This window comes from Lepisma saccharinum, chromosome 1 (genome assembly GCF_977018435.1).
Source record: "Lepisma saccharinum chromosome 1, izLepSacc3.1, whole genome shotgun sequence".
Taxonomy (NCBI): Eukaryota; Metazoa; Arthropoda; class Insecta; order Zygentoma; family Lepismatidae; genus Lepisma; species Lepisma saccharinum.
In genome coordinates this window covers 166935999-166962145 of record NC_139229.1, presented here as the reverse complement: position 1 = coordinate 166962145, position 26147 = coordinate 166935999, and the positions used below count along the sequence as shown (strand labels likewise).

Here is a 26147-nt window from a genome sequence, read left to right as displayed (position 1 = left end):
ATTTAAGTAATTTTCCGATGTTTTCTCTGTCAACTCAAAATATTTCCACTTTACTGGCCTGCGGCAGAAAAGTAGTTACCGGCGGAAGATTAATTTTCGAAATGATATTCCGAATCCTGAAAAATCACATTTGTTTAGAATTCTTTCTACAGCAACAAGTGCGTGTTGGTGCGGTTCCCTTTCGCTATTGTCTATACTCTATCCTGGGAATCTATGGAGCAAAACCGGACATAAAGCAGAGTAGGGGAGAAAGCAAGCAAAGCAGTACACCCTGCAGTCCCCTCTACGTAATCCAGTTTCTTCACACGCCTTCATTGGTCTAGCCCTCTCGAGTCACTAATTGAGCAGAGACTTGATTTCTCCACAGATTCCCGGAACGGAGTATACATATCTATGATACAAAATAGCTTATTAGAAAAGCGTAGTACGACGCCTCCCGGCTTGGGCATGTGTGTTATTTGTGGGAGTCCCTGCAGAAATTTCATCATATCATTACTCATCTTCATCATCGAAATTAGTGAGAAGGCAGAAATGCGATGTTAAATAAACCAAATCAATCAACCAACAACATAGCTTTCCGGGACCACGAAACTAACCCAAAATATGTAGACAATAACGAAAGCAAGTCTTACACTAAGATTCATTTCAATGTTCTAGAAAGAATTCTAACCAGATCCAGTTTTTCAGAATTTGGAATACCATACCGGTTTTCGAAAGCAGAGGATTTTTTAAGAAAAGGATTTCCTGGTGTATGCCAATAGTCCAGCGGCATCTTAACGACACTCAAAAAGGAAATTGTGCCTTTGTACCTGTAAAGCTCCAACGATGAAATAACAAACTTGAAATTCTATTTTTTGTCTTTTCCGTCGAAAGGCAGGTAGGGTCACATGAACCCTTGAACCAATCGGCTTGGTCCAGTTGCCATGGTGAGGCGAAATTCTTGTAGTATTCTGACTTGCCAAACTTATGCCTGACAACGACAGCTTTCGAAACACAGAGCGAAGGGTGCAAGTTGACAGCAGAAGGTGTCATTTACGACTGACCAGAAATCAGGCACATGTCAACACCGATTTCTTGCACTTGGGAACTCCCACATCTGGAGACAAAAAGCTTGGGTTTAGTCTTCGATCGTATGGGCTTAGTTAAGGTTTATATTTGTACCGCTCTCGCCACTACAGTCCCTCCGCTCTTATATCCGGCGCGGGAACCGCCTTTATGACAGTGACACTCTGTTGCCGCATTTACCTACGAAGGAACTTGCGGTCAAACATCCAATTCGACCCATCGCTGCCCCCTGTTTGGGGAACAAGCGGCAACCTTTGAAAACCTCCTCCCTGAAGCAGCCAGCAGGGAAACAAGATTTTATCCAAATAACGTTCTGCGCTGCGATTGGACAACGGGAGATACAACGGCAGGACAGTAGTTCGTCTGTTGTCTGCAGGACGAGTCATCACGTGAGTACTTTCACCCAGTAAGAATAGCACCGGAGACAGCACGTGCTTTGTTCTCTGGCAGTCAGAGCTCCCCGTTCTCAATGCGAGGGGAATTTGAATACAGTAGAGCGTCGATTATCCGAAGTAATTGGGCGACATGGGTGTTCGGAAAACTGGTTTGTTCGGATAATCGAACTGTACATGTTTATTTGCCAAAAAGAAGTACTGTACAGTAAATTTATTCATAAAAACAGGCATCTCTTTAAGTATTACAAAGTAACGTACAAAGGCAACTTTAGTAGGAATATATAGTATGTGGTACAGTTTATTAAACAAAAATATGTACATATTACATACGCATTTTGCATGAACAATACATACACCGACAGAAGTGTGCTTATTGTTGAAACACAGCGACTGGCGGCTTGGCCGGTCAGCAGCGCCTTATGAAGGCCCCATTAGAAGCAATGTTCCGCCAGCGGTGGCTCAGTGCGGCGACTACTGTGGGAAACTTGGTTTGGGAGTGAGGGGGATGATGGACGGTAGCGGGAGAGTAACAGGTGCGAGCGAGTACACAGTTCGGTTAAGCGGTCGTTCGGTTGACCGACGTTCGGATAATCGACGCTCTACTGTACTTCGTTGCCTTCATATCGAAGGGAGCGTAAGGCAACCAACTCACGGATATCATGTACGGCGAGATACTCTTAAAAAGAATTGCTCGCAAAGAAAAATCCCAAACTTCTCATCTCCAAATGTCAGAGTTTCCAAGTACAAAGTACTGATTTTTGCTCAGTCGTAAATGACACCTATTGCTGTCAACATGCGCCCTTCACTCGCGGTTCAGGGAGAGATAGAGGATCGGAGACCCATTCGCTTGCTTCCCTGCGGCGACCGTTAGGCTTTGCCGCGTCTTGGCTTTTTTGGGGATGCCTTTGCACCTTTGCCACCTCTTGTGCTTTCAGGCATAAGTTTGGCAAAGCACAATACCTCAAGAATTTTCGCTCCCCATGTCGACTGGACCGTTGGTAACAATACCATGTATCGTACTACTAGACCTACAGCTGCTATGACTTGTTCTTATTGTCACAAGACAGGGCATACCCTCAACTTTTTCAGGAAGCGCAATGCCAGAACGCATTCTCAAGATGGACACACAAATTGTTAACTTTAGTTGTTATTGTGTTGGAAGTTAAAGACAATTTTTCGGTTCATACCAATTTCATATTATATTTGTTTCCATATTTAGACGTTCCTGAAGCAATTCCTCCCGTTAAAGACTACGAACTCTTCAATTGGTTAAAATGTTATGTTCAAGTTGTTCAAGGCTTCATGTGACCCCCGCCTGTCATTCGACGGAATAGACGAAAACAGAATTTGTAGTTGGTTCTTGGAGCGATCGGGCTTTAAAGGCTTGAATGTCCTTTCAATGCTCTTTCGTAGGACTCACGCAACAATCGCCAAGATTTCACGAAACATACGTTTGGCAACAACGGTGCACAACAAGAGACTATTTCTTGGCGGGAGCGCTACCAGGATATATACGTATTTTCAGTATGCAACCGACATGTGCATTGGTGTGCTGCAAGGTTGCATACACGCCCGGAAGAAACCGTCTGGCGTGAATATGCCACAAATGAGTCTTACGTGAGGGAGTTCCCAGTCGACCCTCATTATTTTACCTTGCAGCCGATTTTCTGCTTCGAAAGGGAGAAGCGCGAAACAATTTGCTTCCGCGGCATCGCACCGAATCGTCCCGGAATGAAAGCATGCCGCGCGCCCAACATCAGAGGCTTTAGTGAGCTCTGTCACCGGAATCAACCCGCAACATTTCACGAGGTGTTACGGCTGCGGCTTTACTTTGTCCTCCGCCGAATGAAAGAGCGGAAACGCAGGTTTTAGTTGGGCTCTGAATTATATATGGGATGACACCATCCTCCTGTGAAATGTGCCTTGGAACCCGAATTAAACCCCTTTTTTCGTTCCGTGCCGCATCAACGGGCGTAATGAGCGTGAAAAATCACTTATGAATTATCCGCCAGGCGTGATAATGACAGGACACGTGGCTTAAAGTTGGCCTGCCCGGAAGAGGCAAGTTAAAGCTACGTTTGCGGCTCCAGGTGGATTTAAATAGTGATCTTTTATCAATGAAGAGAAGCATTAACTAACACATGCACGGTATCCCATCCCCCTACAAAAAAATATCCTCGGTAAAACAAATTCATTTTTTTCCCTACCGGGGGTGTTTTTATCTCTCGCAAAGAAAATGGAATTGAAATTTATAGTATACCATTTCTTAACTATGAGCAATTCCATGTGAAAGTGGACAAACTAGGTGAATTCATTTTATTGAAAGTATCACTTATTATATATGAAACTAGCTGATTACCCGGCGTTGCCAGGAAACACTAAATTATAGTGTAAAATGTTTTTTACAGGTATTTAAAAGTATAAGTTCAGTATACAAATTATAAGGTAAAATCTTTTACAAATTCACTATAATATTAATTTAACTCAAAACTTGATTATAAACAACATTTTTAGTTTCAACTCCAGGATCAAGAATAAAGAAATTGAACGGCATTGGGAGTGTCACTATTCATCTTAGCGACCCCGAAAACTACGGATTCCACACTAATATCAGTCGTTTTCGACATGTCACCCCTTCCCACCCCCACCCATAGGGGTGCCAGGGGTGTCTTACCCCCACAATATTTCTTTCCAGATTGTAAGACATATGTGTACCAAGCTTGGTTGAAATTTCTCCAGGAGTTCGAGAGTTATGCGGGAACAAACATATATACATATATACACACATACATCCATTTTTATACCAGAAGATTAAAGGGAAGACTGTGCAGAATTTTATATTATTTAATAGAAACATAAGTTTCATGGCTTCTAAATAACATATTGTTTCAAACCTATTATTTTTGTAGAAGTGGGATTTTATGTGTGGTGTTTCCACTTAATTTAATTTAATTTTGATACAGTATTCTGCCATAAGAATAAGATTTGCTTTTCTGAAGCAAACCTTAGTTTGAAGAATCTATTTATGATAATTTTATAGCCTTTGCATTGTCCTATAATCCTACATGTGCATGATGTCACACCCGCCACAGGCAAAACTAGTAGTAATATTTTTAGAAACTAAAGTATCTAAAGGTCGAGTAAAGTTTGCTTTGTGAAAATAAAGTGAAACTCTTTCAGTAAACCCATAAATTTCACAGATTTTTCTGAAAGTCTGAGGAAGGTTCTAAAGTCAAGTCTCAGAAGTGTCACACCCGTCACAATTTCAAAAAATGTATTTTCTGTAGCTGAAAATTGAGATGAGGGAGAAATATTCTGAAATGAAATAACTTTCACCAAGGAAAATGAAAATACATAAATTGATTAAGTTATATATTTGAAGGTGCCTAGAAAATCATTTAAAAATGAATGTCAATTTGTCTGAATGTCAAACCCGTCACAATGGAATTGCCCCTATGTAACAAAAAACTGAAAAATTAATGGTCCAGTCATCAAAGCTTTCTCTGCCGAAAAGTGTTCTTGGAAAGTGTAAATTTAGTAAGTACAGTAGAGCGTCGATTATCCGAAGTAATTGGGGGACATGGGTGTTCGGAAAACTGGTTTGTTCGGATAATCGAACTGTACATGTTTATTTGCCAAAAAGAAGTACTGTACAGTAAATTTATTCATAAAAACAGGCATCTCTTTAAGTATGTATTACAAAGTAACGTACAAAGGCAACTTTAGTAGGAATATATAGTATGTGGTACAGTTTATTAAACACAAATATGTACATATTACATACGCATTTTGCATGAACAATACACACAGTACACAAAATTAACGTTTAAAAAAATCCTTTATTTTGGTCTGTCTAAGCAAGCCTACACGCTTACGAGCAGCTAAGTCACGTACTTTTTTCATTACAGATATCTGAAAGTGAGCGAGTACACAGTTCGGTTAAGCGGTCGTTCGGTTGACCGACGTTCGGATAATCGACGCTCTACTGTATTTCTAAATCACGTCTAAATGTTATCATCATAAGCCTTAATGTTCTAGGTTAGAACTAAATTTCTAGGGTATTTAGAACCGCAAGGCAACACTTTAGTTTACTGACTGGTAGCATATATATAAAATTGCATATTTAAGAAAACCTACCTCCCGAAACGAAATAATCACAAACATACCACTGAGCGGGCATCCCCCAAAAGAAAGAAGCTTTATTTAATTCGCACAGTGCACTGAGAGAGAGAGAGAGAGAGAGAGAGAGAGAGAGAGAGAGAGAGAGAGAGAGAGAGAGAAATTTTCACATTTTGCTCATTCTTAATATTTTCAAAACTTTGCACATATGCTTTTGGAGTTTTTTGAGCAGATATGTTTTGTAGCAAGTATAGGGATATCTCTGAGCACTGGCTTCCTATTGCTTTTGAGCAGAAGCTGTCGCCGCGTATCAAGATAGTGGACACATGACTGATTTTCCCTAGGGTACATGCACTATACAGGTCACACATAAAAGAAATGTGTCTTAGCTACGCGTTCGAAGCACAACGAACTAAATAAACAGGAATGTTAAGGATATCACTTGGGCAACAAATTTCTTAGAAACGAATTGATAGAATATATACAAAGTCAACGGAATATATGGAGAAACAACTATTATCGGAAACCCGTTAGGAGTAAAACAACATTTTGTTAGATAATTCTTGGTAAAAATACGGTGTTCATTCGATGTAATGTCGTCGCTCTTCAGATTCAAAATGTACGAATCCTTTGCAAAGAGAGGAGACAGTTTCCTCCATATGTACGGACAACTCCTGTTGGATAGCAATCAATAACCGTCCAGTTTGAAACTCGATAACAACTTAAACCAGTTGAGTTGAAACTAGTGAAATATCCGAGGGGACCCTTTGGTGTACCACTACACACAACGTATCATAACCAAACTTTGGAAAATATGTTGATTCGCGGGAGAGAAAGATTATTGAGTTAGTGAACTTTTTCTTAGTCGCAGCGATGGGAATGAATAGCGAAGCAGATGAATGGACAAACTCGATAGAATACGCTGCTCAGGTCCGAAATTCGAAACTATACTGATCACAGGCTTAACTGGCGGCTGATCTACATAGCTCCATATTTCCACCAATCGTCTTCTGGGGTGTGGCTCTAGATGAGTTTCAACAACCTCAGTTCCGAAGTAAAAGCCGTAGGGGTAACATCGCTCTCCACGTTGCCAAGCGTACGTCTTTTTTTTTATTAACTTGTTAGTACAGTGTTTGGGTGTTTTGTGTACTATTTTCCGTGCTTTGTGTACTATAGTACAACTTTTATCCAGTAACGGTGCTGATCTACTCTCTCTCTGTCTCCCCCCACCCCCCCGTTTTTCAGTACGTTTGGCAACATGCTCTTTATCCGACGTCCATTTGTTTCTTCCCTTCAGCAACATTCAGTGCCTTGTGACACGAAAATGCCCGATGTCAGTCGAAGAGAATTCAACCGATCGTTGTTGATTCGTTGTTTATCAGCCGCCTGCTGGAAATGTGAGCAGTATAGTACTTCTGAAAGCGATATCAGAGGGTGGACAATCGACGTATCCTTTGGCTCAACATGATCGAACGTGCTGTGCTCGACCACACAACACACTGAAGGAGCTGACGCAGGCTAATATCTACTTCTGCCACTCCTCGTCCACAAACACACACATCATCCGCATATATATAGCTCCGTCCCCCATTATCCGGATTTTCTTCCAGCTCGCCGTAATCGTGTGGCCAGCAACGTGTGCCACCGCCAGTCCCAGGGCAGCGATTGGCTCCCTGGCAATTACCATGCAAATGCAATTGTTTTGGTTTTCCATGCCGTGGCTGATTTATGAGTCAATTAGTCACGACTGGTAACGGGGCAGTGAGTCATGTGACCAGTTGCAACTTTCGCCGGGCTCTGGGGAGGAAGGGGAAATTGCTCCTTTCAGAGATGACATCCCTCCAAATAATCAAGGTTGTAAATAGATAAACAGCAATTCGTCCCCTACCAGGCCCCGTCGTGGGTCTTTTTCGCATCCCCAACATGCTAACGCCGATTAGCGATTCTCCTCCATCACTACCTCTGCAATCTCACAAGGACGTCCCTGGAGCCTTGCTTTCGGAGCCAGTAGATCAGAGCTGTTGTCCCTCGGTGATATGTTCAATCCCCCACTGCTACTTTGGATTTATGACAAAGCTATACTTTGTATGCGTTTTCAATCGGAACTCTTCGGCCATTTCCGTTAGCCCTAGTGCTCAGATGGCGTGTACTGCATTTATACTCTTCCAGTAGTCAATTCGTCTCAAACACAGTAGATTAGCCACTTGAGAGGAATGGATTGTTTCCTCATGCTGACGAATGTAACGTAATGGAACAGGGATGACAAATCAGGTGGTAGGTCACTGCTCTAAGATTCAAATCAATGCCGAAATATTCTGCTTGAAAGAAAAGACGGAGTATTGTTCGCCGAGTAGCGATGGTGTTTTTGCTAGCCGGTTTTGAAATCCATATAACACCGGCGATAGGACTGGATACGCTGACCGTGCGTCACCCAATGGAGAGCTGTTTTGTTCAATTGCATTGTACGCATTATATTCTAAATGCACTTTTTGTTTAATTAGGGTTAACCGAGTGATTATATATTTTTTTATTTTACAAACACTAATGTGATGTGTGGTGTTAGTAATCCGTGTTAACAAAACATTGTGCGAATTGTCTATAGTTCCTGCACCCTTGAATTTCCTTCACTGGAATGTTCAATCCAGTATACAATGGATTAATACTATCAGCGTAATCTGTTTATCTAGTACTTTTTTGTTTTTTGTTGGCATTAGACCCCTTCTTAGTGTTTTATCTAGCACAGTTACAAAATAACATTTACATTCGTCAGTCTGTGCTACTTACCGATATCCAAGAGAGCTCTTCAGATACAGAGGTAAAAGTAATAGCTTAATTCAGAAGATTATAACGATTGCCACGAGAATCGATAATTCAAATAAAGTGCAAACTCTTATTTTCTAGATTTGCAAAACTGGAATTTACTGGATTTGAAGACCAAGGAAATGCTAGATTAACTGACATAAATAAACTTGGTATTTCTGTTGATTTGTTTTAGTTCGCTTTTCTGCCACTTTTGGCTAATAATAATAACCCGTGATGGCGAGTGCCTACCTACCGAGTGCCGGCCTCACTCTCATCCGAGTGTCAGTTACGGGGTGACGTGTGGTCAGCACAACGAACCCTCAGTCGTTGTTGTAGGTTTCCTATCGCGAAGTTGATAATGAATGATGATAAGATGATAAGATTGGTGTGAGAGATAATCGCAAACAGACATGGGCAGGACACAACACGGCCCCACAGACGATTATACTGGCTGTGAGTCCAGACGCCAAAGCCTCGTTAGTCATCAAAAGGCAGTCCAGGGTGTAATGAGCACAAGAGAGGTTGACATTTGATCACAAGGGTAACCTCTTACAGCTGCTATTTCTATCCGCTTGTCTATGTGAATTGCTGTAAACTATACTACAAGTCAGATAATAAGTAATCTACAAATATAAATACAGTAAAACCTCGGTAATCCAGACTAATGGGGGGATAAGTTGACTGATTTAACGAAAGTCCGGATTAACTTAAATAACCTAAAAGAACAGTAGAAAGTGCATTAAAACTCCGTTTATAGCAACAAAACACGTTTATTATAGTGTATTTAAAGGGCATTCCTATGTCAATTTTTTTTTCCAGTCCGGATTATTGGGGTCCGGATTAATGAGATTTTACTGTATTATCGATGCTTTAAGAGCGATACATCCGTAATTGTAATATTAACTGCAGGGAATAATTATGACTGGAACCTAATGAAAGGATATACTCATCAAATTCTAGCAATCCTCTGCGACGAACTTTACCATCACGCAAAAGCCAACATTTACAACAGGCCACGGCTGCAAATCGTTCGGTTCTCCGCACGTACCACTAGAGAGAGATAAGACCTGATGTATCGGAGACACGGACACACTTCTGCACACGGTAAGCATTCCCACCTCATTAGATCCCTGCAACAACGTTATCTAAAATTTTCCGCTCCGTGGGAGAAATTGCAGCCCCGGAGCTATTGCATGCCCGGGATTAAAGGATGACAAAGAGAATTAGAAGCGAGAGAGAGAGAGAGGAAAGGGAGGTAGGAGGCTTCGCCATTGAAGAATCGAACGTGACCAGAATGAGGATTAACAGGACGCCGTCTCACGTAGATCCAATAATTATACGCCGGGACATCGGTGTTGCCCCGTGGGGTCCCACACGTAAATATCACGGTACAAAAATTTCCAGTAATTGGCTTTGGTGGAACAGGAAATTGAAGGAGCAACAGCGGGGGGACAAATGGGGCGATGGTAACAGGGTTCATGCCGTCGTGGAGTTGGCATGGGAATTTCGACCTTGCGGACGTTGGGAAACGTGTAGTTTGTCTCCCCCATTGACTTCGCTGAATTTTAAAAGAGGGTCACCCGAGGAGGGAGTTTGCACATTTCGGTTTCCAACCACTGGACGCAATCTGAAATGCAAACGCTGTGACGACGTTAACTGTCGGAAATGGAACGGATTGTTTATTTCTGGTGCAAAAGTTAAGACCCTGTTGGACCCGCGGTTACCAAATGCATAGTACCTTTATGCGTGGCTTAATTCTTCCAGAAAATCGTTGGTAGGGATGACACCAAACATGATTCAACAACTTAGCACTGGCAAATCGATTGTTTTTGACCGGGGAATGGATTTGTGTGTAGTAAAAATGTTATTTCCAACAAGATATGGGGTTAAATATGGACTTAAAATTGTAAATAATTATCCTTTTAATAATATAAGACGCTACACGAGATACATAATATGCAGTATCGCCATTGTAACTATTACTGTGACTGTCTTGGAGATAAACCAGAAGCGAATCCCGTACGTATGCCAGGAATTCGTTTCATCTGACGCTGCTGTCGGGCGCGTGGTTTGGGATTATCAATGGGGCTGCTCGACTTGGGACTATCTTCCAATGTTGCCAAAATAATGTTTGTAACAACCAGGAGCCAATGCTTGAGCCCTTATGCTCTATTGTTGACAACAATTGTAAATAAATAGGAATTTCAAGTGCTTTACAATTACAAAAGCAGCAGTTAGGAGGTGTAAAAAAATGTAGTTATTGCGCGAATATGGAGCATATGTTGAGAAATGTTCTGAAATATGGAAATAATATGTAAAAATAACAAAAATAGGTAAACTATGAGCAAAAACCTAATATATGTACAAAAATGGAAAATAAAAATTGAATTTTTCGAGTCTACATGCCAGATGCACAAGATAATACAAAATATAACTGATTTCAGCTTCATATAAATATGTATTTACATATAAGTTTCCTGCTTATGACTAATCAGATTGGTTTAGTTTGTAAACGTTACTTTCTCACCAGAAAGAAGAAAGATAGCACTGTTTGCAGTTTATTCTTCCAGTGTCAGGAGGCAACATGGCAATCCTTCTTGTCACATGACAAATGAGTTTGAGTGTGGATTTTAAATCAATTTGCAACAGCTGATAAGAAAACCTCTGTTCTCCCTTTTTTACATCGGATTGAACAGACACTCTGTGCCGGGGAATCTGGGCGCGGCGCAAAGCAGCGGCTGGTAGCTGCAGCCGCGTTTCCTCCTTCCAGCACTCACTTCCAATCTCAAGCGTTCATTGGTCGAGCCCCATCGATATTTGTTTTCGTTCGCTTGCTCCCGAGATTCCCGAGACAGTGTGTCGAGCAGCGTTTCTCAACCCGTTACCAGAATTACCCGAGGGTGGAATCTTGTTTTGTTATCCGAATGCCGAATCCTAGGTTCATTACCCGAATGCCGAATCCTAGGTTCGTTACCCGAATGCCGAATCCTAGGTTCGTTACCCGAATGCCGAATCCTAGGTTCGTTACCCGAATGCCGAATCCTAGGTTCGTTACTCGAATGCCGAATCCTAGGTTCGTTACCCGAATGCCGAATCCTAGGTTCGTTACTCGAATGCCGATTCCTAGGTTCGTTACCCGAATGACGAATCCTAGGTTCGTTACTCGAATGCCGAATCCTAGGTTCGTTACCCGAATGACGAATCCCAGGTTCGTTACCCGAATGCCGAATCCTAGGTTCGTTACTCGAATGCCGAATCCTAGGTTTGTTACCCGAATGCCGAATCATAGGTTCGTTACCCGAATTGCCGAATCCTAGGTTCGTTACTCGAATGCCGAATCCTAGGTTCGTTACTCGAATGCCGAATCCTAGGTTCGTTACTCGAAAGCCGAATCCTAGGTTCTTTACCCGAATGCCGAATCCTAGGTTCGTTACCCCGAATGCCGAATCCTAGGTTCGTTACTCGAATGCCGAATCCTAGGTTCGTTACTCGAATGCCGAATCCTGGATGGGTTATAAAAAATCGTAAATTCTAAATTCTTGATGACCAAAAAAATCCGGATTCCGGATATTTTGAAATCCGGAATCGGAAAATATACTATCCGGATTTCGGAGTGAGAAGAATTGCGGAGGCAAAGCAGGTTCTGGAAGAATAGCGAATTCCAGAGGGTAAGCGAATTTTGGAGGGAAAACGGATTTTGATCCATATTTTCAATAATTGTCTCAAGAATTTAACAATATACTCTAATCTACCAACCCAATGTCAGACTGTCTTCCACGCAGTACAGCCTGAACTGCATTAAGCAGACTAATGAGACTGGCGTTTGGCCAGTACAATCCTAAGTGGAGCTTTTTTGTGGTTTTGTGACCTGCCCATGTGTGTTTCTGATTATCCTTTCGTCTGCTTCATCTTATCACAATTCATCCTCATCTTCGCGATTAGCCAAACGTGGAAGAAAAGCGAAGTTAAATACAACAAATAAATCAAATCAATTAATGAAATATGTCGTTCAACTAAAAAAGGAAGGGGTATGATAAATTTCTTCTAAATTTAAAGGGATAAGATAAAATATCCCCTGTACAGTCACGAACACTTCTGGGTTATAACAATTCCATTAATTTTCAATGGAATCATTACAACTTAGAAGTGTCCATGACTGTACAGAGCGAAGTACATACTGAGCAATTGAAGGACATCAGGGAAGGGACACATACATGAGAGAAGTAGGGAGGCTATATCAAGATTCACACAGGAAAGATAGATTGATTGAGTTGGTGGTTTAAGTCCACTTTATGCACAGTAAGGCTCATCGGGACTGGACCTACAGTTTAAAGTGTGATCCGACAGGAAAGATAGGAATGATAGCCAAGAGGCTATACAACAGGTGACGACATCGGTTACATTCGCCACTTTTTTCTAGACTGGAGGGGATGGAGAGAATTTTAATCAGAAGGTTTGGTGAACGGATTACCAGTGCACGTAGATGTGTGTTTTAAAACACAGAGAGGGGGGAGGGGTAATACAAGCAGAGAAAAATGGTGGAAGGGAAAAATAGGACGTACATCTGCAATGAGAAAAGGACCTAGTGGCCGGGTACCAAGTCATCAATTGGCGCTCGAATCATCATTTGGCGCTCGATCGCCTTAATGGATTTCTCTCGTAAGGCATGTGTTGCCAACTCCTTACCCGAAAAAAATCACCAAGATTATGACGCTCGTCGTAGCTTTTTATGATGTACATTTTGAGGGCAGTGTTGGCAACACTGTGGGGGCACTGTAGCTTTTTATGAGGGGGGTTTATTGCCCTCTGTTTACATCTGGCAACACTACCGTAGATTTTTTGACAGTGTTGTTAACCTACTGGGTTTTTTCACTGTAAATTTTCATCAAAGGACCTGAGGGGTCCATGTATTTTTTATGTCTGGCAATACTGTTGGGGGGGGCCTAGTGTTGGCGACACTGTGGGTTTTTACTGTAGCCTTTTATGAGGGGGGTCTATTGCCCTCTGTTTACATCTGGCAATTTTATTGGATGTTCCTTTTTTTAGGCTCGTTGGTGTTACCTACCCATCCGAAGAAAATTCCACTATATGATCTTTCACAGGTTAAGCTAACCTACAAATAGGAATTGGTAACACCGACGAGTCTTGAATTATTATTTGAGGCTCGTCGGTGTTGCCTACCCACTCTACAAAAATTCTACTATATGATATTTTGAAACTTTTGAATGCAACTTATCGTAATTTTCCAACTGTGGGACCAAATGTTTATAAATCGTGACTTTTGTAAACCTCTTTCGGGAACAATGTGTCGCACACACACACGTGCGCGCGCGTGCCTGTATTGTGACGCAAGCAAACAAAAAAAATTTTGCGTGTCATTACAAAAAACACTTTGACCGTATTCTTAAATAACTAACAAAGACAATGAATCTTTTTGGCTTCCGCAAACAGATCAACATGGAGACTGCACCGCCAAATTCCAATAACCTCTTACCTTCCGTGTTACCTAAACTCAACGGTCTGTTGATCATTCACCTCAACAGCATTTGGACGAAACTGAATGACGATGTGGGCAAGATGTTTTATGTTTTTAATAACAATTTACATTTCTACGAAATTCCGATCGACGGGAAACTTCAAATCACCGTGAATCCGGAAAACGCAGGCGAAATCAAAATTTCTACCGGCAAGAATATTTTTCGAATCAAGCACGACAAGATGCTTTCTAACATTACGTACGATGTTTCTGCAGGAGATTATCTTTACATGGAACTCCTCGGAGATTACGACAAACTTATTCCTCTTTTTGTAGAATTACGAATCGTCTATCCTATTATAAATAACCGTTAACCAAAAATGCCTAACGACATTTTCGGCAACACCAAGCGTGTAGACCACGCAGAAGAGATTCTCATGTTGGACATTCGAGTTAAGAAGTTGAGGACCGATTTGATTGCTTTGCAGGAGACCTTAAACAAAAGTTTAGAGTCGGAAATCGCTACGCTCCAAACGCAATGTCTCGACCCCATTCTGAAAATCGATTCCGAACTGAAGACGCTGATAAAAAATTATGTCGACGTACCTTCTTACGACAGCGTTCAAAATATACAGTTGAGCGTGGATTCGCTTCAAAATGATTTGGCCAAATTACAGCAATTTCAATCGAAAAATGAAGATTTGGAAAAATTGAAACTCGAAATCGAAGAACGAACTTCCGCAATAGAAAAGAATTTCTCTGAACTTCAAACCGTCGTGAACGATATAGATGCAGAACGCTTACATGTCGTCGTTTCCAAATTACAAGAAGAATTCACCAGCACGTTGGAAGAAATTAAATCCAAGTTGCAGACTTTGGAAGATACAATGACGAACCTACCATCGTCGGACGAACTGCAGGTCATCGGTAAAAGCGTCGCGAACATAAAAATTCAATTGGAGGCCTATCAAGATTTCGAACACATTCAAACCACCATCGCTACGCTTCAGGCGTCCTTGGAATTGATCAACGAAGAAATTAAAAATATTCACGCTGAAGCGAGAGCGTTGACGAGCATTCAAGACACGTTGAGCACGGTTCAGCATAAAATCGAATATTTAGAAAATTTGAACGTCGAAACGAATCTCGCTCATTTTCATCACGTACTGGACAACATACAGGGTGACTTGGAATCGTTACGGACAAGCGTGCCTTCGAGCGAAGATTTGGAAAAATTGAAAACGGCGGTGACGGCACTATCCGAATCGAGCGACATCAAAAGTTCATTGAGCGATCTCGAGAGTAGGGTGGCCAATCTCCCCACCTCCAAAGAATTGCACGTTTTGAAAAGAAACATATCTCGAATGCTGAAACGACTAGAAACGGAAACAGCGAACGTGGAAGAGATTCGGGACGAAATTAGTTCGCTGGTGTCGACGCTGCCCACTTCGCAGAGCGTCGCCGACCTTCACACGCAGTTTACAGAGATGCGAAGCATCGTGAACGATCTTACCGAGAAGAGCTCGAAATTGAATCAAGTCGAGAACCTTCAGAACATTGTCGTCAACATCAGAGATCAAGTCGGAGTGCTGGAATCCACGCAGGAATCGACGCTGGCCTCTTTCGGTGCCAAGTTGCAAGAACTCAACGAAAACTACAAGCAGTTGAACGTGGAAGTGAAAATCAAACCGTCGTTTTCTGCCGTAACGGATGCCATAATCGAGCATTTGCTGCCCATCGAAAATAAACTCGGACAAGTTCACAGTAATCTGCTCGGCGTCGACACTAAATTCGCTAAACTGCATTCTCTGCAAGCCATCGAAATCAACAGCGTACCCAATCAACAAAGAATCTCCACGTTCGTCGAAGGTAACAAACTGTACATGTTACATCCTTATCATCCGTACTACAAGTTTCTCCTCGATGGAACAATTCAGATAAACGAATTTTCGTACTGGTCTCACGGTAGAAAAGCTAGCGTTCCCACCATGACTTTGATATCGAATCGTGGTGTCCAGAAAGCGGGAAACATTCCTCTGGCACGTTGGAACGAAACGCGCAACATATATGAAATACACGAAGACGAAGATCTCACCGTTTTCGACGTGAGTGCCGGCGATAAGCTGATCATTCAAAACACGAGCGAAGTGCCACCCTCTTTGAATCCCATCACGCTTGTGCTTCTCTTGAAACGTAATCTCTAAAAAAAATGTCTAGGCAAGCCATCGTCGAAGAATTGCATAAACCTGCACGCCGCAACTACGAACGTTTGGCCGTGGTAACCAAGGGCATCGACGACCTCTGGCAAAGTGACCTCGTGGAGATGAGTAGCGGCAATTTGAAAAACGTGCATAAATTGAACAAGGGCAACAAGTACCTCCTCACCGTCATAGACACGTTTTCGAAATTCGCATGGGCTCTACCTTTGAAGGCGAAAACGGGAACGTGCGTCACGGAAGCATTCAAATTAATTTTTCGCGAAAGCGGCGGCAGACGACCACGGTTTCTGCAAACGGACAACGGTAAAGAATTTTACAACGCCGTATTCCAAAAGTTTATTCAAAAACACAAGATTCGACATTATTCGACCTTCAGTCACATCAAAGCCAGCATCGTGGAAAGATTCAATCGAACCTTGAAAACACACATGTGGAAACGATTCACGCTTCGGGGAAATTACAAATGGGTCGACATCCTGCCGGAACTCGTCGACACCTATAATGATACGGTACACAGAACGATAGGTATGAAGCCAGCCGACGTTACCAAGTCCGACGAGCAGCGTTTAATTTCTACCGTTTACTGCCCAAAGTACACGCCCACGACAAAAAAAAGCTAAATACAAAATTGGAGACCGGGTGAGGATCAGAAAATTCAAACGCACCTTCGAGAAGGGATTCACAAAAAATTGGAGCACGGAACTCTTTACGGTGGTTCGAGTTTTACCTGGAAACCGACACACGTATATAATAAAAGATAGTAGCGGCGAGATTTTGAAAGGGAGATTTTACGAAAAGGAACTCTCTAAAACGAAACACCCCGACACGTACCTCATCGAGAAAGTATTGCGTAGGAAAGGTGACAAACTGTTTGTCAAATGGCTGGGACTTCCGGAAAAGAGTTGGATCGACGCGGACGAAGTGATCTTGTAAGTACGTGGAACGTGGTGAAGCGTCTACCGGATCCAGAAAGTCAAACGAAGAAAAAGAACGGCAAGTTGCTTCCCGACAGCATCCGCTGTCTGATCGTAGGTCCATCGGGGTGTGGGAAAACGACACTGCTCGTGGACAATTTTCTCCTCGCACCGAATTGGTTAGATTGGAAGAACAGGCACCTGTACGTGTTCTCGAAAAGTTTGGAGCAATCCAAATACCAGCAACTGATGAAACTGTACGATGGTCTGGACATTGCAACGTTCGCTTCGGAAATAAAACCACTCGACGATTGTCGTGAAAATTCAGTCGTCGTGTTCGACGACGCCATCCTGGAAAATCAAAATGAAATTCGCAACTTTTTCACGCAAGGTCGTCACAAAGGAATGGATTGTTTTTACCTAGCTCAAACGTTTTCCAAAATTCCAAAACAGTTAGTACGCGACAACGCTAATTTCATATGTTTGTTTCGTCAAGATCACACCAACCTCAAGCACGCGTACGATGACTACGTAGGCGGAGACATGAACTACAATCAATTTTCGGAACGCTGCTGCTCTACTTGCTGGAACGGTGACGATTTCGGATTCGCGACGATCGACATGACGAGGAAACCCAACGACGGAAAATACAGAAACAAAATCAACGACTTTCTAAACGTTGCAACGTTGTGAGAAACGACGTGTATAAATAACGTCATGACGAAACGAAAAATCGAAGACGAAAATCTCAAGCTTCGCGATTACCTCGCGAAACGCTTCAAAGGTTGGAAATCCGAGAATCGCGGATTCTACGAAGAGAAGAAACGTCAGGATCAACCTGTGATCGATGCCATCAGCAGTCTAGGTAAAGAAATTAAAAGTGTCACGGAACAAAATAAAAATTTCATCAATGAACTCGTACCGCTCGCAGCTAAAAGTTACGCCGTACCCACACCCATTTCGAGCATTCCTTCGACGCCGTTCGAACTGAAGGATGCACCGGCACGACGTCGTGCCATAGGCAGCACGTCTTCGGATAAAATCGAGTTGGGACCTTTGGCACGAGACTACCTGAGTACGGGGAAATTCGACAAGGATGAAGTGTTCGGATTGTATCCCAGCATGGAAACCAGCGAAGGCGGCGGTGTGGTGTGGAAGATTGGGAAATCGAAGGTGACCTTCGAAGGCAACGACATTAAAGTCAATTTAGGCGACAAGGATAGTTGGAACAGGTATCCGGGTACGGTGGGACTGTGGGAACTCGTCGCCAAAAAACAGCCGAAAGATTACACCGACGAAGATTACCAAAGTTACAAGGAAATTCTGATCATGACGGATGCCTTGTACCAGAACAACGACGCCTCGCAGAATAGGGTGAAATCGAGCAGCGGCGAGAAGTACAGGAATCTCATCAAACCGATTTGGAACCAGGTCAAAACAGGCAGCGGCGTCAAACGCTACAACATGTTACCCAAAGAATTCGTTTGGGTGGACGACGTTAGGAAACTCGTGGACCGATTGTTGGTGATAGCCGGCGAAGAGAATGCAGGCAATCGTAATTTCTACAACGAGAAGGTTGGCATCGTGGACATGATCAGCACGAAACTTTCCAACTTCATCGTGAACGACGACAAGGGCATAGGTTACCTGATCAAAATCATCAACACGCTGCCTCCGAAATTCTGGAACGTGGCCGAAGGAAAGGGACTCGTGAACGACATCATCAACAAGTTACCTTTCGAGATGCATCTACCTGGCTACCAGTACTGCGGACCGGGTACCAAACTCGAGAAAAGATTGGAGAGAGGAGACAAGGGTGTGAATCCGTTGGACGCGGCATGCAAAGATCACGACATCGCCTACAACACCACGCAGACGGATCTGGACGCACGTCACGAAGCAGACAAAAAATTGGAACATGCAGCTTTCGAAAGGTTCGTGAGCAGAGACGCATTGCTGGGTGAACGGGTCGCCGCACTGGGTACCACCATCGCCATGAACACGAAACAAAAATTGGGGTGGGGTATATAAATAACATACCGTAAAAAAAAAAACTTGATATATAAATAACACACATCGTAAAAAAAATAATCTTCGGTATATATAAATAACACACATCGTGAAAAAAAAAAAGCAATTAAATTTCTCTCTAACACTCTGACAACTGAAAAAATGAGCGATCTCCAAGCATTAAAACAAATGCTAAATTTGTCAGTCGAGTATGTAAAAATTCAGGAATTGGAAGTCGACAAACCTTACACGATAACTTCCGGTTCAATCGTTTCTACCCAGTATGGTCCCAAGGTACGCCTGTTGCTCAACGCACAATACAGTCTATTTTTACCAGATCGATACGCTAACATGTTATCCGACGAGAAGCTATCTATTTTAATCGAGAACAAAACTCGAATCGTGTACAAGGGGACAAAGGAACTTCTTGGCAAGAAAACGAAGCACGTAATAGAATTTGTGTAACGACTGCGAGGCCGTGAAAAAAAATCTCAGAACATTTATATATAAATAACATACCGTAAAAAAACTACACAAGAAAAAATCTCAGAATATATATATAAATAACATACCGTGAAAATAACACATAGAGCATCAACATGAAGCCCAAGGGTGTCGTGTACCAGATACCATACTCCAATCTTAAAAATCTAGGTGCCCTCGATGGGTTACTCACCAAGAAACAACGCGAGAAGAAACGTTCTTGCTTGTCGAAAGGACACGGAATGAAATTACTTCTCAGCACACCTCAATTGAAAAGATTGCAGCGTTCGCGGAAACAGCAAAAGGTCGGAGGTTTCATATTCAGCATCCCGGCCATCCTGGCAGCATTGGGGGCCGTTGGAAGTTTGGCCGGCGGAAGTGCCGCCATCGCGAAAACCGTCATCGACTCGAAGAAGAACAAGGCGGAATTGGAAGAACAGAAACGTCACAACCTGGCCATGGAGAAGAAAGGGAAGGGCGTGATGAAAAAGTTTAAAAAAAAGAAACAGAAGCACTCACCAACCGAGACATTGAATCTCTGATCGAACCGTTACAAATCAAACACTTCAGAGGAGTTTTCATGTCCGACTCGTTACCTTCAAGCGTCAAAAGAAGAGAATGCGGAGTAGTCAATTTGGACGGTCAAGAAAATCCAGGCACGCATTGGATATGTTACCACAAAAACGACAATGATAAAGCATTCGTTTTCGATTCTTTCGGAGGTGTTCCACCTACAAATTTAATTCATTATCTGAAAACAAACAAAACCTCTATATACTACAACGACGAACGCATTCAAAATTTCGGAGACGTGAACTGCGGCCATCTCTGCCTCTCCGTGCTCGCGTTTCTCTCTAAAATAAATAACCCTACGATCGAGGATTTCCAGAAAGCATTGTGGAACCTCAAACAGCATCACTAGGATGGGCGTGTTCCATCTCACGAGCGAATCTTCAATCTTGAAACTCACGCTGCACGACGACATCGTCTATCCTAAATCCGTGGCTCTGCGTGCATTCTACAGCATGTACCTCATACCTAATGTTACGCAGCACAACAACAAAATTAGCGTCGGAAGCGAACACATCGTCGTCACGCCAGGACAATACAATCTTTCCACTTTGCAAGCTCAATTACCCAAAGGCACATACCTTTCTCAAAATTCGGTCACGCACAGAGTGGAAATCCTATCCGCGACGGAGACCGTGGACCTGGGCACCATGGGAGAACTTTTAGGTTTCGAGAACGACACCAAACTCGAAGCTGGCATCAAGCACGTGGCAACCAACATTCCTAAATTCTTGGCCATAGAGACTCTGAACGTACACTGCAACGTGGCCGAAGGTATGATCACGAAATCTTCGGACGGATTGTTAGGAAGTCACAAGCAGACGGGAATCATAGCCACTTTCAAACCAAGTTCCGAGTTCATGGAACCGATCATCTACACGCCCTCTTCGCCGATCTATTTTCCAGTATGTCGCAACCGCATAGACGACATAGAGTTGGTGGTGACGAACGAGAAAGGAGACGTGGTGGATTTCGCAGGTGCCACTACGACGGCCATCGTGGAGATCAACGTATAATAAATAACCATACATGTAAAATGGAGCAAATCGAAAGTTACGAATTGCAATCTTTCCCTCCCAACCGTCGCACGTTCGCCAATCTGAACGAAGCGAACAGGGAGATCGAATACGACGTGGACGTAGGCGACGGGTTCATTCATCCTCACAGAGCGGACCTCTACCTTCAATTCGACGTGGTGAAGAAGGAAAGCGGAGACGCGTTTCCCGCAGCAGCAAACTTGATACTCGTGGACAACTTCGTGCCTCACCTGTTCTCGCAGGTGGAGGTGAGGAAACACAACACCGTCATCAACAGAATAGATTATCCAGGCATCACGTCGACGGCAGTGGGAACGTTGAAATTATCCAAAACGGACGCAGCGTACTACCAGGCCGGGGGATTCGAAGCCGGGACCAAAATATCGACGAAAAGTCACACGGTGCTCTTTCCCATGCGTCTGCTGCCTGGTTTCTTCTCGGACTACAAGGAGATCATGTGGAAGGGAGGACTGAGGGTCACGTTTCGAAGAGCGGCCAACGACAACGACGCACTGATGCGATACGCTACTTTGGGTCCGGACGGCACCACGCCGATAGCCAACACTTTACCCGAAGCGGCGAAATGCGTCATCCGGAGCATGGAATTGAGAATGCCGGTGGTGGAATACGAAACGAACTACGCCCTCAAGTACAAAGCGGAGATCTTGAAAAGTCCGCAGGTGCCGATTCACTTTCACGGTTACCAGTGCGTGCAGAAGATGGCGTCGGGAAGTCACATGGAATTCGACGTAACAACGCAGTTCAACAACATACAGTTCGACATGCCAGATTTTGTCGTAGTGCTTTTTCAGACCGGACGCGATAACGATCAGGAAAAAGATTCCAGCAAGTTCGACGACTGCAAGATCAAGAACGTTTATCTGAAGAACGGTAGGAACGAAGTGTTCCCGCGCGAGAATTACAACCTCGACATGACCAAAAACGATTACCTCAAACTTTACGAAGCTTACACGGCTTACAAACGCGTGACCGAGGGAAGCGTGGACGTGTACTACGCGCCCAGCGAATTCAAAGCACGGAGACCCATGACCGTCATCAACACATCTAAGAGGAAGCAAGTGGTGGTCAACGATCGTACCAACATCAAGATTGTATGCGAGTTCCACGATGCCTTGCCTGCAGATACTCTGTGCAGTGTCATTCTTATTGCAGAGAAAACATTTGTGTATGACGTCAAGAATGAAAGAGTGACTGAACAGTTTTAAATAAATAAAAAAAAAATAGCACACAATAAGAAATGTGGAATTTTATATATATAAGTACAAATTGCAATTAGCAGTTTCCAGAAGTTTAATTTTGCTGTGCCATGCATGGATGTAATCGAGGAAGTGGAAGTAAATTAAAATTTTTTATTTTTTCGCATTGCCTATTACTTTTTGTTGCACTCTGGGCAGGCCTTACTAGTTTGGAGGCGATAGTGGCCCCACGGAAGTGTGTGGACCCCACATTCAAGAATACACCTCTTGTCGTCGTGTGCATCCAGAGCAACTTTCCTGACAATATTAGTTGTAAGCACATGATCGACGCTTTGGATACGATGCTCTTTTTGTAGAATGGGCGATTTTGTTCTGAGGCACTCGAGGTAATCCTCAAACTTGAGGTGCTCCCGAACCACTTGCCTGCTTACACCCTTTGCCTTTTTTGTTACAGAACCCTCAGCCCGGATCGCATAGGCTTTGGCACGAAGTCCAGCAAACTCCACAATCACATCCCCGTCTTTCTCGTCCTTGAGTTTGCCGGGTATTTTTTTGTTCCGGGGCAGAATTCCATACCGGTTTAGCTGGGGATAGCCCGATGTGTCGAAGAGCTTGACAAGAGCTGGAACTTTGGCTATATCACCATATGCATCAGCCGTGCGAACATGGTACACCAAGCTGTCTGTGTCTGTGTAGAGGAGCGAGATATTGTGGTTGTAGTGTGCACGTAGTATGCCGTAATATGTCTCGAACATGCACAACTTGCTCAGATCCAAAACTGCAGCTCCCACATAGATGGGCTTGTTGAGTAGCACCTTGCCCCGGTTCATGTGAATCAGAGACATCTGTTCGTTGTAAATTGTTCGAGACCCGAACAGCGGGCTTGCAACAAGTCGACGACACTGTGTTTTCTTCGTCACCAACCTCACATCAACGCGATTTCGCACATTCTCCATGGTCTTCCCAAATACCGCATTGTTCATTAATTTGAAAAAATCGCGATCAAGTTCCGAAGTGGCATCAGTGCGATGGTTGGTGTTCAGTTCGATGTACGGCTTCAACCATGGAGACTGCCTGAACAAGAGCACGCCGTAAACTGCTTTGACCGAGACCCCTTGCTGCATTAACCACTGGAGGTTCCGGTAGTGTAGCACATAACGCTTTTTGGGCTCCAAGTCCATGACGAGCTTCGGTTGATCCGAGCCAGGTGGGCACTTCAATTCCGGAGCAGGCGAGAGGTCACAGAATGTATCCTGCAGCTTCTCGGGGAAGTCAAGGTCCACCTCGGCAAAAAACCCAAACTCGTCGCACTCTTTTTCGATGTCGAAGTTGGAGGGGTCAGCCCACTCAAACTGTCCTGTTGGGAGTGGCTGCATCATGGAGTGCCCGTAAAGATTATTCACGTCAGTGTACATGATGTAGCTTGATGGTTGGGAGGGGTCGTAACCAGTGGCCATGTGGTGATTGTTGGCGTGTGCGAAGCGTTGCGACACTTGGACCATGCCGCCCCGGATAGCTCTCTCGATGAAAAGCATGATATCATTATCGGAGATAAGTGAAAGTTTAACTTTAGTCAGCAGGAGCATGGCCGACCATGCCAGTCCAGGAAGGCTGTAAAAATATACAGGGTCCAGGTTGTAAATGTTTATCGCAGTCGCCCGAAACGCCTGGAACACATCGGCAAGAAGCGTCACATCAAGCTTCAGGTATGCATCGTGGTAATCACCGAAAGTTCGGCAACCCAACTCGACCCACATAGACTGAGCATGCTTGTACTCCTCGTCGGTAATACCAGAACCTCTCAGCTGGCTGTAGAACTTATCCTGGGGAGGCAGCAACTCTTCTTCGAACTTGGAAGGGTCTGTGACGTATTCGTAGGGGTAGACCCCTTTACGCCTGATGAGTGCGACATCTAAGTTCGGGAAACTTGATGTAGTAATGGCTAGTTGGTCGTCTCTGAGCTTCCCAGCAAGAGCATCGAGGCTTGCCTGGAGGAACCTCAGAGAGTCGAGGAACCGAAGCTCGATGCTGTTGCTTGAGTTGGGGATCGGCACCCACTTGCTGATGCTAATATAACGCTCCTCGTTCTGTGCCAGGACATTGATTCTCGCATTGTCGTACCCTAGATGTGTGACCAAGTGATGGAAATCATATCCCGAGCCATTGTGAAAAAAGACCGGTATGAAGCGCGGGTCCCTGGCTCTCAAGTTACACCTGTTGCACCACGGGCCAATGTAGCTTCCGGTCCCATAATGGTCATGGTGGTGGACCTTTTTGTTATCGTCAGTGAAGACCGAGTTGCAAACAGGACAATTTAGAGCCATTTCGTGCTGATGCTTGTTTTTGGGAGACAGAGGCAGCATGGGCTTGGGGGCCAACAGCACCTTCCCTATCTTGATGGCTTCCTGTTGCATTCTCTCCAGGAAGTGTTTGGCCGGGTCGGGACCGCGATACACATAGGGCTCGGAGGCAATATGTTGGTCTCGCCACACCACAACATAGGAGTAACTCGAGGCCTCGTGGATTTGGAAAGGAATGGTAGAGGATGTTTCGGGGTTGGGCTCGCAGTTAGACAGAGGTTGAAGAAAGGCCTCGAAGTCTGCTACAATATAGGCAGGATGCTTCACCATAGCACTGTGCATGCGAAAGCACTCTACTGCACCAGGTTCGGGCAGGATAATTCGTGCAGGCTTGTTGGTACCACAGTAGAACATGTGGCGAGCTAGCTTCTCAGCAGCAATGTTGGGACCTCTGATGCGCCGGTAATCCTGCTGTTCTCGATTATTAAATGTAGCCAAGCACCTGCGACACACCTCGACGTGGGTTTTGGCTTTGCTCCGTTGGCTCGAAACAAGCCGAGAGAGGGAACGGATAAGGGTGTAATGGTGATGGGTCTCGTCCTTGATGAGCAGGAGGTTGATTTCTCGTACCTCGTTGTTGTTGCTCACGTTGCTCACCCGGATGGGGTGGACCTCATTTTCGTTCTCGGTGAGACCGTAAACATTGATGGCTAATTGTAGGCCCAACAAGTCACGAGCACGAACCTCAAACTTGCGAATATGCGAGACTTCTACAGGGTAGGCAATCCCGGCCATTGCAACCTCCAGTTCCGACTCATACTGCGTGTAGTGGTTAACACGGCGTGGACTGTTTTTCCAGTGAACAGGGTGCAATGCTGCCAGCACCGACCAGAGGAAGCATTTAGTGTCTTTGTTCTGAATATTGAGAACAGCTTTTCTTGCTTCAACCTCGGGTGGCAGGGCAATATAGCTAGACCCTGCCAGTGGCAGGGACTTGCTAAGTTTCAGACGAAGTTCGTGGGGGTCGCCACACAGCGAACCGCCCGAGCCTTTAGCCTGATGCTCCTCGTGCTTTGCCACAAACTCCTCGACAAACTTGTCGTAGATGCTGTCGAGGTTAGTGACATCTGCCTGATGCAGTGTTTTTGCTTTTGTCGCATGGAAGAAATTATATATTTCATCAGATGGTTTCTTATACTTGCAGCATAGCACAGCATAGAATTTAGTGGAGTATGTAGCCAATGCATCGTTGAGGATGGATATTATCTTAGCTCGCTCGCTCTCCAGAAAACTACGCACATCGCAGAAGCTGTCTGATGTTATGTTAAAGTCTTCTAATAAATGCTCAAACGCAAATCGGTCTGCTTTCTTCGCCAGCTTGACGCGTTTGGCAGGTGGCGATGCATCGAGGGAGGTTACTTCTACCTTTCGCTTGGAAGGTTGCGGTAGAGATGTTCCAGTGCTCTTGCAAGTAAGCTGGTGTCGCTTGAAGTTGGCAATAGAAAAATTTTTTCCACACTTAGAGCACAGTTTGGTTGCA

At 44.0% G+C, this 26147-nt stretch overlaps 2 protein-coding genes across 2 annotated transcripts in view; one reads left to right on the top strand and one right to left on the bottom strand.

The window, feature by feature from the left end:
- LOC146003747 (uncharacterized) overlaps positions 1-26147 on the top strand; it is a 367150-nt gene that overhangs the window by 36757 nt on the left and 304246 nt on the right. The window lies entirely within an intron of this gene.
- spdo (sanpodo) overlaps positions 1-26147 on the bottom strand; it is a 281416-nt gene that overhangs the window by 245741 nt on the left and 9528 nt on the right. The window lies entirely within an intron of this gene.